Here is a 6,032-nt window from a genome sequence, read left to right as displayed (position 1 = left end):
AATAAATAAGTAGATAAATACATATTTGTATGAATAAAGGGCATTTATGTTTGGAGTTCTTGAATACTTGTTTGCTTCATTATTTATTTTAAATATCTTCTTAAAGTGCTGCAGTATCAGTGGCATATTCAAACTGTTTATTCTACTGTCTATACATTATTTCAGAGAGAAATTTGACGATGAACTCAAGTTAAGCACATTCAGTGGTATGGGGGTTTTACTTAAACATACTTCTGTTACAGCAATTTTAAAAAGCTGCCCCAGTGCAATGACCTTCATCTCAGAGACCATTTAATATGGTGACTTTATATTTGAAAGATCACTGTATGCAAAATATGTTGGTGACCATGATACTGACTTAAAATATGTTATTAATGTCTATTTTTCGTTTTTAAAAATTGACATTAAGTTTTTGGGAATATAGAAAAAAATAACACTTTCCTAATATTTCCTTAGTACTGATTGCACAATAAAAAGGAAACCACTGTTGATGTGGAGGTGGATGGATCCCTCTGGTGAGTGAGCGCTATCTAAACCCTTGAATCCTTTCCATTGCTGCTGCTAGACTCTTTCCTGCAGCAGGCTTGCCAAGTGCTTATCAGAGAGACCCCTTTTGTGCTGGGTGGCGGCTCGGTGCATCTGCGTATGGCTGGCTTGAAGGTTGGAGGTCTGCCAGGTCTGTAGTGACTGAAAATCATTACCATCTGGTAACTATCCAGAGGTGTAACATGAATGAAACGAGTCCTGTGTAAATCTGCTGCACGTCCCAAAACCTGCAAGACTATTTGCCCCTTGGCCTTTTTAATGAGATCCTGTCCCTGAAGTTCTGTGATTGTAGGACACTGTGTGCTTGTTCTGATTTATACCAATACTCCTTGGTAAAGTTAAGCACAGTTGTTAGCGATTTGTTACACAGCTACCTGTTTCACATGTTAAAATATATATTGAAAAGCTACTAATACTAATAGTGATATTATTATTATTTTTTTTAGTTTTTGTTTAAACATAATTGTTTATCAATGACTTATAATATGATATGGCTAGTTCCTCTGATTTAGTTTAAAATCATTTGGGATCCAAATATACAGTGTTGCATTCTGTTCTTAATTCTGCACATATGCAATATTTCAGGTAGTCTTGACAAGTTTTGTTTGCCCATTATCTTTTTCTTTTATTCGACAAACTTTTACTTCAGAATATATATAAAAACAAAATTATGTTGTATTGGTAACCACTTCCATCAGTATGGATTAAAAGTGCTGCCTTTTACAACTGTCTGTGCCCCCTGTCAGAGGCGGATTAGATGCCGACTGATTCAGACAGACCTAGCATACTCTTTCAATCACAGGGCTTACTCAGAGGGACCTCAGCACTGAAGGGCTCCGATGAGGCTAGGTCGGTCTTGTTAAAGTATTCCCGTCAATACAATAGCTTAAAATGTAGGTGGATGAGGCTGATTTTGATGCCAAATCATTGTCCGTACTGCAAGAGATCCAAGTAGCTCATAGGAGACCTACATGTGAAGACATCTGAATTTAAATAGAAGGGGAGTTTAGGATGGGTGAAGGACAGCTTTAATACTAGAGGTAAAAATTTGGTTCATGATCTAGATAAACCATTTTTTTTCCTTCATAAACTAAACTTCCTGAAACAGGTGTGACAAAGAAATACTTTTTCAGCTCAGCATGATTTTTGCTTTGCTTTCTGTTAAATTAACCCAATTGAAATATACAATACATGTTTGCTTTGCTTTTTGAAAAGAATCCTGTTCCAATGATGTAATAATTTTTTCTAAGCATTATTTATTAACAAAAGTGTTCAGCTGTAGGGTATAAATTGTGTAACTATATGGCTTTCTTACTTAAGAATGAACACAAAGAGAGACTCAGCTGTGATGCAGCTTCTGCATGGGTTAATCCACAATTCAAGTCCTGCTGTTTGTCAGTGAGCAGGCATATTGACCACTTCTAACACTCAAGCATACATTCAGAGGTACAACTCTGAAGCACCAAGGGAAGTACACCACCTGTCTGTAATAATATAGGCACTGGTTGGGAAGTGTATTAAGGAGTGTTGTGTCCAGGTCATTTTAAGACTACTTAATTCCTTTGGTCATACTTTGGCTTATTAGTCTTTAGTATGGTCAACTAACATGCTCTATATGGTCAGCACTGAATTTGTTCAATGGGGGAGTACCCATGTGTTGTTATTTACAGGTGAAGTGGCGATGCCCGTGCAAGAGAACAGCTTGACAGGATCAGGTTTGTGGCTGAAAATAAACCCAAAATGTACAGGGGACATTTGTTTCACTTGGCTCAAGCAGGATGTCTGGAGTAAAAATAGAACACACATGGAAACACCCCCAGTGTCACCTCATTTATTTATTTATTTATTTATTTTAACTACAGTAGAGCCCCCTCTTGTGGGAGACTGTAATAATGCAGACGTGAATACGCAGAAATAAAGCTGCAGTGTTCCACAATCTTATTCTGCTTCCTGTATTAATTAGTTTAGCCTTTCTATGCTCTCTCTCTCTGCTTTATTAGAAAGCAAACATTGTAGACACTTTATTACATTCCCAAAAAGTACTATTTACAGCAGCATGTTGCATAACACACACCAACTCTTTTCTGAAAGTGGAGACTTTTATATGTGTATATATAAAAAAGAAAATTACAGTATAAGCTTTCTTGGACTCATGCAACATTTTTTTAAGCAAGTTCTGAATTTGCAATAATAGCTCATTAAGTAGGTGGGCGGATTCAGTTTGGAATAGGTGTCCCTGTATTTATGAGCTATAATGAACACTATGCAAATACATACTCCAGCGCATCATTGTGCTCACTAGGTTACAGTTTCCAGTTCAGGGCTCAGAAGAAAGGCTTTATAGAGCTTAATAAATACCTCAATAAAGTCTCCGAGCAAGAACAATGTAATATTTCATTTTAATAAAAAGACAGATTCACGGGCGATGCCCAACAAATAATTTAATGCGAAATTGAACTACAATCCCACAATGCAAGATTTTCAAAGTCTACTAATTATGGTGTATTTCAGGAGGATTTGCAAGACATATTATTGCTGTTTAAAAGTTCTGTTGAATAATAGTCAAGGATGGCCACTCTTTAATGTAGACCACCACATCTGATCAGAATTATGCTAATAAACCTATCTGGTGTAGGTGGGTGTCTGTATATATCTGATCAGTTTTAATGTTTATAAATGAGCCTGTATTTGTGAATGATATGGGCAGAGTTCTTACCATTAGTAAGGGAATACACTGATGTTGATTAATTGGTATCTGATTAGATTTGTTACACTTTTCATTTCTTGGTATCATAAAGAAGATAACTTGATTTATTTGTTTATACAGGTTACAAATGCAGCTACAGTTTAAGATCACTTTAACAGGGGGTGCCTGCCAGCAACAGTGGCTTACACAAAAATAAACAATAGCTATTTAGCTAATGACTAAAACAATCAAGATAAATGACATGCTTAGTACCGGTCATGGAGTGGTGTGTTAGTGGCACAGTGTGAGGCATACTGCCTGGTCTTGAAGCACTTGTCTAAATAATACAGTCATTCTATAGTCATCAATAACCCACATGTTTTAGCTGAATTGCCTATGAGATGGATTATTTCCCCACCCAAGCATGAGCTTTTATGTATTTCAGTGATACTCTGGTAAAGTCCTGCATAGATGGGATCCCAGAGGTTCTCGCCTGGTAAAGGCATGACTACGTCATGGGTGGGACGTGCAGCCTGGGGAGTGTAGGTTTGCAATATGTTGACAATCTTGGCTGGAAATGCAATGGTGTGCATCACATGGGTCCTGGGGGGCTCCTATAGGTTGGGGAAGGAAAACTGTCAGGGACTGCTTCATCTAACTGTGCTGCAGCCTTTACAATTCACATGCAAGGTCAGTTATTACTGCAGAACATCACCTTTAAATGAGTGCTACCGTCATTGTCATGTAAACACATTCATTTGAACAGTAAACCCAAATGCTGCTCATTAAAAGGCTGTGCATTGCAGTAAGATATTCATGGATGTTAACAGTGCATCTCCTGAAATGAATTCAAGTACAACCAGTAGCAGATGAAGCCTGATAGATAATACAATTATAAGCTGACAATGTGTGGGAGATGGGAAAGACTACCCTGTTTTCTGGCACACGGTGATAGATGCATCTGGGCAGCATCTGTTTAAGCTTTGAGTAGGGATGCTGAATCCAACAAGCGATACGTGAATGTTTTTTCAAAGACTTTAATGAATATAAATGAAACGCTGGTACAATATGGATCCAATTATAAATAGTAAAAAATTACAATCTTTTATTATTCAGTGAATGATTTATTACTAAGAACAGATGTGATCTGATACAACATTTATTAAGTCTGCAACAGTTAAGGTCACCTGATGTGATTTAGTTTCTAAAGCTTAGAAAAGTGACAGAAGAAAACATTGAAAAATGGAGGTAAGGTGGGATACTTATTTATTACTTACAGCTTATTTCCTGAGTCCATTAAAATGCCAAAAAATAAAGGAAAAGTACAAAGCACCACCAATGAGACTAATTTCTAACCATGAAAACTGAGAAGGTATTTTACAGGTACCAGATAAGGAAGAGTAAAGTCACTTACAGTGCAGATACAGTAAAATTTATGACGGCACAATATAAGTGTAGCTATCGTCTATCTTCATCTGCAGTAAGTGGGTCAGTTTATAAACAGGATGTGGTCACTTTATTATGAATGGAAGAACTCTATACTCACTCCACTGTTCAGGTCACTATAGCTTGCTCCCTGTCTGAATTCTGTGAGTTATAGTTTACGTATTGATCTGTTGTCTTCTTCCATCAGTCTCCAGACACTTCCAACCACACACAGACCGCTCAGTATCCGGCTGTTAGCTATGCTTCCACAGTGGACCTCAACTTCCCACTTGCAGTCTGGGCTAACGATGTTCAGACTAGTCAGGTGCCCATTGTCCCCTTTCCAATGTGGCAGCTTTCTAGTTATTAACATTGATTTTTTTAATGAAAAAGAAATGAAAATGGCTTAATTGAACGCAATTGTTGGCTGAGGCTAACAGGAGGATTCTGGTGACTAACTTGCTGTTGCAGTCCTTGACTGAAAGTAAAAGTACTATGTACTGTAATACAGCCTTTTCCTTAAACGTTATGAACCCTGTCAATGAGCACACATACAGTATGTTAACACACAAATACAATCAATATCAATATCAATGGAAATCAATATCCATTGTCAGAGAAATTATTTATTTCTTATGACATTTATCTATCTGTCTAAGTATATCTATTTGTCTAAGTATTGCCTTCAAACATCTTATTATTTAAATGGCAGGGACTAATAAGCACCTGTCACAACAAACTCGAAACTACTGCGAGAAACAACATTGAGGTTTCAAGCACTCCGATTGGCTGACACTCCAATGTCAGTGCAGTAAGGGCTTGAATGTTTACGAGGATATAGTTTGGAACTCTTCAGGAACTGACTAGTAATCTACATGTACAAAACAGTAAACACTGCAAAGGTGGACTGCATTTTTAACCCCTTCAGTCCTGAATTATTTGTGTCGAGCTGAAGGATCAACTCCTATATTGAGGTCCCGAGAGGACTGAAAGGGTTAATGTGCGTGACTTTTAGCTGACTATTTAGCTAATGTGCATGACTTTTAGCCCCACTATTCCTATCTCTGGTTTGGCATTGTGTTTTTAGCTTTCACCAGAGCTTTGTGCTTCTTGAATCACCTACCATAACTATAACTGGTGCTTAAGGTTTCTTTCTTACATTGTATCCATTAGTACATTATTGGTGGTATCCATCTTACTTATTCTGAGTTACTTTCCAAACTTTTTCCCTACCAAGGTCACCTGTCTCTCCTCTTGCGGCCTGATCTAATATACAGCTCTATGCCAGCAGAGCCCATCCCTTTGGGCCTGCCCAGGTCCTCCTGTCTGACCTTCTCATTGACATCTTCCTGGGGCTCTGAAATATTCAAGGGAA

Source organism: Polyodon spathula, chromosome 14 (assembly GCF_017654505.1).
Source record: "Polyodon spathula isolate WHYD16114869_AA chromosome 14, ASM1765450v1, whole genome shotgun sequence".
In the NCBI taxonomy this organism is placed as follows: Eukaryota; Metazoa; Chordata; class Actinopteri; order Acipenseriformes; family Polyodontidae; genus Polyodon; species Polyodon spathula.
The sequence above is the reverse complement of the archived record's forward strand: the minus strand, read 5'-3'. Positions refer to the sequence as shown.